Source organism: Notamacropus eugenii, chromosome X, assembly GCF_028372415.1.
Source record: "Notamacropus eugenii isolate mMacEug1 chromosome X, mMacEug1.pri_v2, whole genome shotgun sequence".
NCBI classification, from domain to species: Eukaryota; Metazoa; Chordata; class Mammalia; order Diprotodontia; family Macropodidae; genus Notamacropus; species Notamacropus eugenii.
Genome location: NC_092879.1, coordinates 9,146,721 through 9,160,375, shown reverse-complemented (window position 1 = coordinate 9,160,375; position 13,655 = coordinate 9,146,721). Strand labels below are relative to the sequence as shown.

Below are 13,655 nucleotides of genomic sequence, written 5' to 3'. Positions count from 1 at the left end.
CTTTTTCATTCCTTATCACTAAAGCTAACATTTCTAGTACCATATTGAATAACAGTGGTGATAATGGACATCTTTGTTTCATTGCCAATCTTATTGGAAGTGCATCTAGCTTACCCCCATTACATATAATGCTTGCTGAAAGTTTTAGGGAGATGCTGCATATCATTTTAAGTAAGACTCCATTTATTCCTCTACTCTCTAGGGTTTTTAATAACAGTAGGTGTTGTATTTTGTCAGAAGCTTTCTCTGTATCTATTGAGATAATTATATGGTTTCTGTCAGTTTTGTTGTTGATATAATCAAATATTGTAACAGTTTTCCTAATACTAAACCAGCCTAGAATTTGTGGTGTAAATCCAACCTGATCAGAGCCAAGACAGTGAAGTAGAATAAGGGGTTTGCTAGAGCTCTCCCTGAAAACCCCTCATAAAACCTGTAAAAATGACTCTAAACAAATAGCAGAACTGCAGAACCCACAAAATGACAGAAACAAATCTCTAGCCCAAGACAGCCTGGAATGTTGACAGGAAGCATCTATTTCACTGGGCTAGGAGAAGAATGGAGGTCAGTTCAGTGTGGGCCACGCCAGAACCCTTAAATGAAAGCTAATGACTTTATGAGAAATCAATAAATTTTAAAACAGAGTCAAAAGAATGGAAAAATAGAAGACTGCGAAATATCTCATTGTAAAATCCCCTTACCTGGAAAATGGATCTGGGGAAATAATATAAAAATGATTGGACTACATGAAAGCCATGATCAAAAAAAGAGTCTAGACATCATCTTTCAAGAAATTATCAATGACACCTGTCCTCATGTTGTAGAACCAGATGGTAAAATAGAAATGGAAAGAATCCACTGATCATCTCTTGAACGAGATCCCCAAAAGCAAACTCCTAGGAATGTTCTAGCCAAATTCCAGAGTTCCTAGGTCAAAGAAAAAATATGGCAAGCAACCAGAAAGAAACAATTCAAGTATTGTGAAAATACAATCAGGATAACACAAGATCAAGCAGCTTTTACACTGAGGGATCAAAGAACTTGTGATATGATATTCCAGAGGGTAGAGGGACTAAAATTAAAACCAAGACACACCTATCCAGCAAAACTGAGTATAATCCTTCAGGGGAAAAGTGAATTTCAATGAAATAGAGGACTTCCAAGCATTGTTAATGGAAAGAACAAAGCTGAACAGAAAATTTGTCCTTCAGATATAAGAATCAAGAGAAACATGAAAGGGTAAATAGGAAAAAGAAATCATATGGGACTTCTTCAGGTTGAACTGTTTATATTCCTACATGAAAAGATGATGTAACTCATGAGCCCTTTCTTAATATTAGGTTAATTAGAGGGAATATATATATATATATGTGTGTGTGTGTGTGTGTGTGTGTGTGTGTGTGTGTGTGTAGTTACATTTATATAAAGTCATATTTATGTGTATATATATATATACACCCACTTGCATGCATATATATGTGTCTATATGTGTGTCTATTTCTATCTCTCTCCATCCCTATCTATCTATCTATATACAGAGAGAGTGGGCATAAGGTGAGTTGAATATGAAAGGATGATATCTAGAAACTAAAATTAAAGGGTAAGAGAGGAATATATTGTGAGTAGGAGAAAGAGAGAGATAGAATGGGATAAATTATCTCATATAAAAGAGGCAAGAAGAAAGGTTTCACAACGGAGGTGAAGAGGGGTGAGGTGAAAGGGAATAAGTGAACTCTATTCTCATCAGATTTGCCTTAAGGAGGGAATACTGTATCCAGTTAAGGAGAGAATAATATACCCACTCAATTGGGTATCCTACCCTACAGGAAAGTAAGGGTGAAAGAAATTGGGGGAGGGGATGATGGAAGGGAGGGGAGATTGGGAAAAGGGGTAGTCAGAAGCAAACATTTCTGAGAGGTTACAGGGTTAAAGGATAATATAGCATAAGTGAGGGTGGCATAGGATGGAGGGAAATACAGTTAGTCTTCACAACATGACTATTATGGAAATATTTTGCATAAATTCACATGTATAACCGATATTGAATTGTTTGCCTTCTCAATGAGGGTGGGTGGGAAGAGAAGGAAAAGAATGTGTAACTCGAAGTTTTAAAAACAAATGTTAAAAATTGTTTTCATATGCAACAGGGAAACAAGATATATAGGCAATGGGGAATACAAACCTATCATTCCCTACACGAAAGTAAGGGGGAAGGGGATAACAGGGTGGGAGTGATAACAGGGAGGACAGATTGGGAGAAGGGGTAATCAAAATGCGTAGTGTCTTGGGATGGGAGAGGGGAGAGATGGGGAGAATATTTTAAACTCAAAATCTTATGGAAATGAATGTTGAAAGCTAAAGATAAATAAATAAATCCCACCCCATCAAATTGTATTAGTCTCGTGAAAGTTGCTGTAATCTTTTTGGTAATATTTTATTTAATGTTTTTGCTTCTATGTTTATTAGGGAAATTGATCTATAATTTTCTTTCTCTGTTTTGGCTCTTCAGGTTTAAACATCAGTGCCATATTTGTATCATAAAAATAATTTTGTAGGACTCCGTCAATTTTCCCAAACAGTCTATATAATATTGGAGATAATTATTCTTTAAATGCTTGATAGAATTCGTTTATAAATCCCTCTGAGCCTGGAGATTTTTCACTACGGAGTTCATTGATAGCTTGTTCAATTTCTTTTCTTGAGATGGGACTATTTAAATATTCTATTTCCTCTTCTATTAATCAGGGTAATTGATATTTTTGTAAATTCATCCATTTCACTAAGATTGTCACATTTATGGGCATACACTTGGACAAAATAATTCCTAATGATTGTTTTAGTTTCTTCTTCATTGGTGGCGAATTTACCCTTTTCATTTTTGGTACTGGTAATTTGGATTTCTTCTTTCTTTTAATCAGATTAGCCAAAAGTTTCCTAATTTTATTGTTTTTTTTTTCATAAATTCGGCTCTTAGTTTTATTCATTTGTTTAATAGTTTTCTTAATTTCAATTCTTTTTAATCTCTCTTTTGGGTTTCAATATTTCTAATTTGATAACCAATTGAGGGTTTTTAAGTTGTTCTTTTTCTCGCTTTTTCAGTTGATGCCCAACTCATTGATCTCCTTTTTTTATTTTATTCATGTAACCATTCAGAGATTAAAAAAAATGTTTCCCCTAAGAATTGCTATCACTGTATCCCATAAGTTTTGGTATGTTGTCTCATTATCGTCATTCTCTTGAATGAAGTTATTGGTTATTTATTATTATTTTTGTTTGATCCACTCTTTTATGTTAAAAAATATTCATGGTTTTATTGTATAATGAGACATTGGAACATCTGAACAAATGAAGATCTGGGCTGCACACACAACTGCTGCTTTCTCCTTTGTTTCTTTGACTTACTAGAGCAACTTATATATTTAAAAAAACACAACCTTTTACATTACTTAGTCTTTCTAAGGCACGCGCTGGTACAACACACTCACATAGTGATGCTACTGCCACCACCAAGGCGCCCTCCCACCTCGGCCTTGCAAGCTTGTGTATGACATTTGAAGTGTTCTGAGGGGGCTGGGGAAAGGAAGTGTGAATAATATCAGGAAGAGGAGAGAGAAGGAAATAGCGTGGGTACCTTGAGAAGAGCAGGTTCAACTGAAGTTGTGCAATGCTAGCCTGAACGTGGCATTGGGGAACACCCAAGCATCATCGATGTTCTTTAATAGAAATATCTGGTGGAATCCCATGATCAGTTCTTCGTCAACCTTTAGCTACCCCACCACCATACTGAGTATACAACTGTCAGGGGTGGGCTGGTGGTCCTCAGCTGTGATGTTATGCTGTATTTTCTGAAATGGATGGCTACACAATTTTCCCACGATGATTGCTTTGCCTTGGATTTGGTGCCCTTCTCGTGTAAGGCAAGATGCATCAATATACATTGCTCCTAATTGAGTTCCGTCATTATCAAATAACTGGTAGTAATGTTGCACAAAGGTGAATCTAATCTGCTCCCAAATCAGACTGTCTCCCCTTCTGGATCGTTGCCTAGCAAGAGAAACGGACTAGCTGGTACAATGGCAGCAGTGGTGGCAACAACTAAGAGTGGTCCTGGGACCCGCTCATTCTTTAGGATTAGATTATTTAATTTCCAATTAATTTTTTAGTATATCTTTCCATGGCCCTTTATTACATATAATTCTTATTGCATCATGATCTGAAAAGGATGCATTTAATATTTCTGCCTTTCTGCACTGGATTGTGAGGATTTTATTCACTAGTGCACAATCAATTTTTGTGCATGTGCCATGTATCACTGAGAAAAAGGTATATTCCTTTCTATTCTCCTTCGATTTTTTTCGAAAGGTCTACCATATCTACCTTTTCTAAAATTCTATTAATCTCCTCAACTTTTCTTGTTTATTTTGAGGTTATGTTTATGAAGTTCAGAGAGGGGGGGTTGAGGTCCTCTACTAGTATAGCTTTGCTGTCTATTTATTCCTGTAATTCCCTTAACTTTTCCTCTAAGAATTTGGATACTGAACCACTTGGTGCATATATGTTTAGCAACGATATGACTTCATTGTCTATAGTGACTTTTGCAGAATATCATTTCCTTCCTTATATCATTTGATTTTATTTATTTTTACTTTTGTTTTGTCAGAGGTTGGAATTGCTACCACTGCTTTTTTGTACTTCAGCTGAAGCATAATATATTCTACTCCTGCCTTTTACCTTTACCCATTGTGTGTCCCCCTGTTTCAGATGTGTTTCTTGTAAAGACTATATTGTAGGATTGTGATTTTTAATCAATGATGCTATCTGCTTCTGCTTTATGACATAGGTCATTCCTTTTGCATTCACAGGTGATTACTATGTGTGTCTTTCTCTCCATCCCATTTCCCCCCGTTTTATGCTTTTATTTCTCTTGTCTTCCTTACCCTTTCCTCAAATTTCCCTCATTTCTATCAATCCCCATCCTTTTCTTTCCCTTTTCCCTTACTGCTTTTCCCCTCCCTTCTAATCACTTCCTCTTTTTTCCCCTTTCCCCTCCTACTGCCTTTAGGGAAGTTAGTTTTCTTTACTTAACAAAGCATGTTATTCCCTCCATATAGGGGCAACTAAGTGGTGCAGTGGATAGAGCACCAGTGCAGAAGTCAGGAGGACCTGAGTTCAAATCTCACCTCATACACTTGACGCTCACTAGCTGTGTGACCTTGGGCAAGTCACTTAACCCAATTGCCTCATCCTTGGTCATCTCCAGTCATCCTGATGAATATCTGGTCACTGGATTCACATGGCTCTGGAGGAGAAGTGACACTGGTGACCTGCGCAGCCCTCCTTCACTCAAAACAAAGTCAAGTGCAAGTCATATCATTATTTCTCTGATGGCATGGTCTTCTTCGACAGTGAAGGATGAACACACACACACCCACACGCACACACACACATATTCTCTCCATGAATCAAGTTCCATGACAGTAAAGTTCAAGCAATACTCATTTCCTTCTCTTCTTTACCTCTAATATGACATGTTTCTGTACCTCTTTATGTGATGTAATTTGCCTTTTTCTTCCTCCTCAGTTCTTCCTCTTTCATTACAAATCCATTGCATTCCTTAATTAGGTTTTATCATCACATCAGTAAATTTATAACCAGTCTTTCTCTATGTATATCCCTTTTAACTGTCATAGTAAATATATAATTCTCAAGATTCACAAGTATCATACTCCCAGGTAGGGATGTAAACAGTTTGCCCATATTGAAAGTACATTTTGTTTAAGTTTTTTCCTGTTTACTTTTTTATGCCTTTCTTGAGTCTTGTATTTGAAGATCTAGTTTTTCATTGATCTCTGACCTTTCCATCACGAAGGTCTGGAAGTCCCTTATTTCATTGAATGTCCATCTCTTTGCCTGAAAGATTACGCTCAGTTTTGCTGGGTAGTTGATACTTGGTTGTAATTCAAACTCCTCTGCCTTATGGAATATCACATTCCAATATCTCTTATTTTTTAATGTAGAAGCTTCAAGGTCCTGTGTGATCCTGACTGTATTTCAATGATATTTGAATTGTTTCTTTCTGACTGCTTACAGTATTTTCTCCTTGACCAGATGATTCTGGAATTTGACTAAAATATTCCTTGGCATTTACTGTTTGAGATCTCTTTCAGGAGGTGATTGGTGAATTCTTTCAATGACTATTTTACTCTCTGGTTCTAGGACCTCAGGACCGTTATCCTTCATGATTTCTTGAAAGATGATGTCCAGGCTCTTTTTTTCATCATGGTTCTCAGGAAGACCAATAATTCTTAAGTTCTCCCTCCTGGACCTATTTTTCACATTACTTGTTTTTCCAATGAAGTATTTACATTTTCTTCTATCTTTGCATTCTTTGAATTTTGTTGGATTGATTCTTGAGATTTCATAACGTCATTACCTTCCAGATGCCCAATTCTAATTTTGAATGAGTTTTCTTCAGTTTGTTTTTCCACCTTTATTCTCCTTTTCCATTTGACTAATTTTGCTTTTAAAGAGGTGCTTTCTCCAGTTAGGTTTTGTACCTCCTCAGTCATTTCTCTAATTTTACTTTTTAAGTAAAATTTTCTCTTCAGTGAATTTCTTTTCCATTCGGTTATTTGTATTTTTAAAAGAATTGATCAAATTTTCTGCTGCCTCTCTAATTTGACTTTTAATTTTTTCCTTGAGTTCCCCCAAGACTGCTTTTTGAGGTTGAGACTCCTTTTGAAATTTCAGATGTGGGTTCAGTGTCAGTTTTCCTTCTCTTATTTCATATTTTGATCTTCCCTGTCCCCATTGTAAGAATCTTTGCTTTTCTAATTTGCTTCTTGCTCATTGTGATTGCCTTTTTCCTGGCTTTAATAGTCCATCTCTTTTTCCGGGGCACAGGGGATTCTATCCTATGCTTCTTGTAACGGGGGCTAGGAGCCTGGTTATTTATTTATCTTAATTTTTCAAATGTTTATTTATTTATTTATTTATTTTTTAGTTTTTGACATTCATCTCCACAAAATTTCGAGTTCCAAATTTTTTAACACATTTCTCCCTTCCCCACACCCCATAACGTCTTGCATTCTGATTATCCCTTCCCTCAATATGACCTCCCTTCTATCACACCCCTCCCTTTCCTTATTCCTGTCTTCTCTCTTTGCTTTTAGGGCAAGATAGATTTCAATACCCCATTACCTGTATTTTTTATTTCTCAGTTGTATGCAAAAACAATCCTCAACATTCGTTCCAAAAACTTTGAGTTCCATCTTCTTTCCTTTCCTGCGTCCCCACCCATCCCCACTGAGAAGGCAAGCAATTCAAGCTAAGCTATATATGTGTAGTTTTGTAAAATACTTCCATAATAGTCATGTTGTGTAAGACTAACTATATTTCCCTCCATCCTATTCTGCCCCCCATTTATTCTATTCTCTCTTTTGACCTTGTCCCTCCCCAAAAGGGTTTACTTCTAATTATTTCATCTTCCCATTTGCCATCTCTTCTATCATTCCTCCACTCCACTTGTACTCTTCTCCCCTACTTTCCTGTAGTATAAGATAGATTTTCATACCAAATTGAGTGAGCATGTTATTCCCTCCTTAAGCCAAATGTGAAGAAAGTAAGCTTCATTTTTCCCCTCTCTCTTCCTCCCTTTTCTCCTCCATTGAAAAAAGCTTTTTCTTGCCTCTTTTATGAGAGATAGTTTGCCCCATTCCATTTATCCCTTTCTCCTCCCAATATATTTCTCTCTCACCCTTTAATTTTATTTTTTAGATATCATCTCTTCTTATTCAACTCATCCTGTGTTCTCTGTCTATTATACATATGTGTGTGTGTGTGTGTGTGTGTGTGTGTGTGTATAATCCCTCCAACTACCCAAATACTGAGAAAAGTTTCAAGAGTTACAAATATTATCTTTCCATATAGGAAGGTAAACAGTTCAACTTTGGAAAGTCCTTTATGATTTCTCTTTCCTGTTAACCTTTCCATGCTTCTCTCGATTCTTGTGTTTGAAAGTCATATTATATATTCAGTTCTGGTCTTTTCATCAAAAATGATTGAAAGCCCTCTATTTCATTGAATGACCATTTACCCCCTGAAGTACAATACTTAGTTTTGCTGGGTAGATGATTCTTGGTTTTAATCCCAGTTACTTTTACTTCTGGAATGTCATGTTCGAAACCCTTTTATATCTTAATGTAGAAGCTACCAGATCCTATGTTATCCTCGTTTTATTTCCACAACACTCAAACTGTTACTCTCTAGGTGCTTGAAATATTTTATCCTTGACCTTGGAACTCTGGAATTTGGCTACAATATTCCTAGGAGGTTATCTTTTCTGATCTCTTTCAGGAGGTGATCATTGGATTCTTTCAAAATTTATTTTGCCCTCTGTTATAGAATATCAGGGTAGTCTTCCTTGATAATTTCATGTAAGATGATGTCTAAGGTCTTTTTATGATCATGGCTTTCAGGTAGTCCCATAATTTTTAAATTATCTCCTCTGGATCTATTTTCCAGGTCAGCTGATTTTCCAATGAGGTATTTCACGTAATCTACTTTTTCATTCTTTTGATTCTGTTTTGTAATTTCTTGTTTTGTCATAAAGTCTTTCTAGCTGCTTGTAATACTTTCTACTTGACCTGGAAACTCTGGAATTTGACTACAATATTCCTAGGGGTTTTTCCATTGGAATATCTTTCAGGAGGTGGTCTGTGAATTATTTCCATTTCTATTATCCCTTGCTTCAAGAATATGAGGGCAGATTTTCTTGATAATTTCTTGGAAAATGATGTGTAGGCTTTTTTATCATAGTTTTCAGGTAGATCAATAATTTTTCAGTTATATCTCTTGGATCTGTTTTCCAGGTCAGTTGCATTTCTAATGAGATATTTCACATTGTCTTCTCTTTTTTCATTCTTCTGGTTTTGTTTTATAATTTCTTGGTTTCTCATGAAGTCATCAGCTTCCATCTGCTTCACTCTAATTTTTGAAGAACTATTTTCTTCAGTGAGCTTTTGAACCTCCTTTTCAATTTGGCTCCTTGTGCTTTTTAATGCATTCTTCTCCTCATTTGGTTTTTGGACCTCTTTTGTCAATTGAATTAGCCTATTTTTAAAGGTATTATTTTCTTCAGAATTTTTTTGAGTCTCATTTAGCAAGCTCTTGACTCACTTTTCATGATTTTCTTGCATCGCTCTCATTCCTCTTCCCAATTTTTCCTCCACCTCTTTCACTTGATTTTCAAAATTCTTTTTGAGCTCTTCCATGTCCTGACACAATTGTGTATTTATTTTGGAGGTTTTCAATGCAGAAGCCTTGACTTCCTTTGATAATATGTATTGTTCTTCCTCATCCAAAAGAATGGAAGAAAATACCTGTTCACCATGAAAGTTACCTTCTATAGCGTTATTTTTGGGGCATTTTCCCAGCCAGTTACTTGACTTTTGAGTCCTTTGTCAAGAGGAAGGTATACTCTGGGGACCTGTAAGTCCTCAGTTCCTCCAAGGTGGCACAATCACAGGAGAGAAGTTTACTCCTCTCCTGGCCTGCACACTAGTCTCAGAGCAATCAAAAACTTTTCTGTCCTGAATCTGTGAGTAGAATTCCCTCTCCACAACCTCCTCTAACTCTACCATGCCAATACTCTTCCTCACCGCTGGGCTCAGGGCTGCGATTTAGATCAGCGACTCAATTCTCCCAGGTGGAGGGCTTCAATAATGGACATTGCCACTGCAGTGGCTACTGCTGGTGGGGTCAGATTGTGTTCCCTTCTTACTCAGATGAAAAAGCTTTCTCACTGACCTTTGAAGCTGTCTGGCATTTATGTGTTGAGTAATCTGGGAGCTTCTGCTGCAGGTGGCTCCCTGAAGCCTGTTCAAGATCCTGTCCCTGCCGCTCCATGCAGCCATGCTGGGCTGTGCTCCACTCTACCCAGTGTATAGACCTTTCCTTTTGGCCTTCCAGGCTGTCTTGAGCTAGAAATCTCTTTCCCTCTGTAGTTTTGTGGTTTCTGCTGCTCTAGAACTTCTTTAGAGTCATTTTTACTGGTATTTTATGTGCTATGTGGGGGAGCTTCTACAGATCTGTCTTTCTACTTTGCCATCTTGATTCTGCCCCCCTCAAACCTCATACCATTGACAACGCTATAGGTTTTCTTCAAGTAGATCTCCTTTAGCAGAAGTCAGGTTTTATTTTTTATGACCTCTACCAGGTATTCAATGCTGGCTATGTGTGGGAAGGAGTTTCACACAGTTTTGATTTCTTCAACTGTCTGACCACAGGGCTTCTGAGGTTTGTGACACCAGAGCCAGACTGATTGGCATGGAAACACAGAATTCTGCCGTTATATATTTTAATGCATATCTGCACTGAATCTCTTGACCTAATCTCTGTTAGTTGTCTCTATAGTTTGGATACCAAACCCTTTTTTTGGCTAGACTATTAAGGAATCTGAGCATTTGTGATGCTTGAATTGACAATTGACAAGACTGAATTTGAGCATTTTCGTGGAGGCTGAGATGGATCTTATGTAGAGAAAGACTGTGGAAGGGATCTTAGGGCTGGCCCAAGTAGTCTGGAGTGACTTGAAGAAGGGTGTTGCTTGGGAGTATCTTGATGGGAGTGGCCAGTAGGCTAGGGTAACTAGAGGGGAAAGCCAGGAATCAGGAGAATGGGGGTTTTGATAGACTCCAGTGTGGGAAGTAGCTTAAAGCAATCAGAAGATACCAGACAATGAAGGGTTGGAATAGGTTAAGGGTAATAGAGAATTGGGCATACTAATAATGAAAAGCTTCCAGCCTCAGATGAATGCCAGCTGAAGTGGGGAAATTCAAGGGGAGTTCAAAGTGGGGATCTCCAAGGCCATCAACAAATGGGACTCAAGTTCTTTTAGGGTAAGGGGCAAAGGTCTCTGCTTGAGCCCATACCCATCAGTATTACTGGGTCAAAGTGTATGCACAGTTTTATAGCCCTTTGAGTGTAGTTCCAAATTGATCTCCACCAACAGTGTCTTACTGTACCAGTTTTCCCACACCCCCTCCAATATTTGTCATTTTCCTTTTCTGTCATATTAGCCAATCTGACAGGTGTGAATTGGGTCCTCAGAGTTATTGTAATTTGCATTTTTCTCATCTATAGTACGTTAGAACATTTTTTCATATGACTATGGATATCTTTGATTTCCTTATCTAAAAGCTTACTTTTTTTGTCAGTTTAACAATTAAGAAATGACTTCAGTTCTCAAAAACTTGACTCATTTTTCTGCATATTTGAGATATGAGATCTTTATCAGAGCAAGATGGTGTAAAAAAAATTCCCGCTTTTCTTTTCTCCTTCTAATTTTGACTTCACGGATTTTGCTTTTGCAAAACTAAAAGTTAAAAGTGCAGTTTAATATAATCAAATTTTTCCATTTTACATCACACAATGCTTTCTACTTATTTGGTAATAAATTCTTCCCTTATCCATAGATTTGACAGGGAAACTGAATCCAGATGGAACTGGAGGGGAAGTGAGGCTGGTGACCTTGTACAACCCTCCCTCTCTCAAAACAAAGTCCAGTGAAAGTCATGTCATCATGTCTCTGTTGTCATGATCTTCTTTGAAAACGAAGGAAGAACAAAGTACATTCCACTCAATGGTAAATTTCATTTTTTAGGCATTCTCCTTTCATATTCCGCTCACGCTGTGCCCTGTGTCTATGTATGTATTACACACATACACACACACACACACACACACACACGTATCCCTCTCATTTCTGTTCCCAGTTTTTCCTCCACCTCTCTAACCTGATTTTCAAAATCCTTTTTGAGCTCTTCCATGGCCTGAGCCCATGGAATATTTCTTTTGGATGTTTGGGATACAGAAGCCTTGATTTCTACGTCTTTCCTTGATGGTAAGCATTGTTTTTCCTCATCAGAAAGGAAGGGAGGAGATATCTGTTCACCAAGAAAGTAACCTTCTATGGTTTTATTTTTTTTTCCCTTTTCTGGGCATTTTCCCAGCCAGTGACTTGACTTCTGAGCTTCCTCTTCACAACCACCTGGCTTCCAGATCCGCCCAGCTAGGGCTTGGGGTCTGAGATTCAAATGCTGCTTCCCAGCCTCAGGGCTTTCAGTGGGGGCGGGGCTGCCATTCAGTGCGAGATTAAGTTCAGGTGCTCGGGTGGGGCAGGGCCGCCTCACAGGGCTCAGTTCCCTCAGGGGCTGCCAACTCCTCTGCTGCCTCCCGAGGGGGCCTGAGTTATGGGGACACCCCACTCCCTTCTCGGCCACCCAAAAAGACTCTCTCACAGACCCTTGTCACCTGTGGGTGGACGGACCTGCGCGGCTGCTGGAGATTCTGTCCCTGAAGCCTGCTTGGATCCGCTCCTCTCGGTGCTGTGCTGCCAAGGCAGGGCTGGGCTGTGCTCTAGAGCCGATGCATGATGGACCCTTCGGGTCAGTTTTTCAGGGCTCTCTGGAACAGAAATGTCCTCCACTCCGTTGTTCTGTGGCTTCTGCTGCTCCAGAATTTGTTGGGATTTCTTCTTTACAAGTAATTTATGGGCTGTGGGTTTGGAGCTAGCATATGTGTATCTTTCTACTCCGCCATCTTGGCTCCTCTGAAGATTTTTTCTTATGAGTTCACTGATGACTTGTTTGGTTCATTTTTCTTTTTTAAAAAATACTTTACCTATTGATTTTTAGTTTTCAACATTCACTTGTATAAGATTTTGAGTTCTAAAATTTTCGCCCTCCTTCTCCTTCCCCCTCTTTAAGATGACATGCAATCTGATATAAGCTATACATGTACAATCATATCAAACATATTTCCACATTAGTCAGGTTATGAAAGAAAAGTCAGAACAAAAAGGGGAAAAACAATGAGAAAGAAACAAAAGATAAAAAAGTGAGAAAATAATATGCTTTGATCTGCATTCAGACTGCATAGTTCTTTCTTTTAATGTGGATAGCATTTCCCAATATGGGTGTTTTGGAATTGTTTTAGAACATTGCATTGCTCAGAAGAGCTAAGTCTAACAAAGTTGGTCATCTAACAGTGTTGCTGTTACTGTGTACAATGTTCTTCTAGTTCTGCTTATTTCACTCAGTAACAGTTCATGTAAATCTTTCCAGGAATTCCTGAAATCCAGCTGCTCAGTATAGCACAATAGTATTCCATTACATTCATATACCATATACCACAACTTGTTCTGTCATTCCCTGATTGATGGACAATCCTTCAATTTCCATTTCTTCATTGCCACGAAAAGAGCTGCTATCAATATTTTTGCACGTGTGGGTCATTTTCTCTTTTTTATGATCTCTTTGGGACACAGACTTAGTAGTGGTATTGCTGCATCAAAGGGCATGCATAGATTTATAGTGCTTTGAGCATAGTGCCAAATTGCTCCCCAGAATGTTTGGATCTGTTTACAACTATACCAATCATGCATTAGTGTTCCAATTTTCCCACATCTACAATATATATTATTTTTTTTTGGTTTTGTCGTATTATCCAATCTGATACGTATGATATGGTACCTCAGAGTTGTTTTGATTTGCATTTCTCTAATCAATAGTAATTTGGAGAATTTTTTCATATGATTACATATAGCTTTAATTTCATCTGAAAACGGTCTCTTTTCATATTCTTTGACTATTTTT

General features: G+C 37.8%; 1 pseudogene; it reads right to left on the bottom strand.

Moving 5' to 3' along the window:
- Positions 1-3,647: 3,647 nt before the first annotated feature.
- Positions 3,648-9,906, bottom strand: LOC140516246 (nuclear transport factor 2 pseudogene; annotated as a pseudogene).
- Between the last annotated feature and the right edge of the window lie 3,749 nt (positions 9,907-13,655).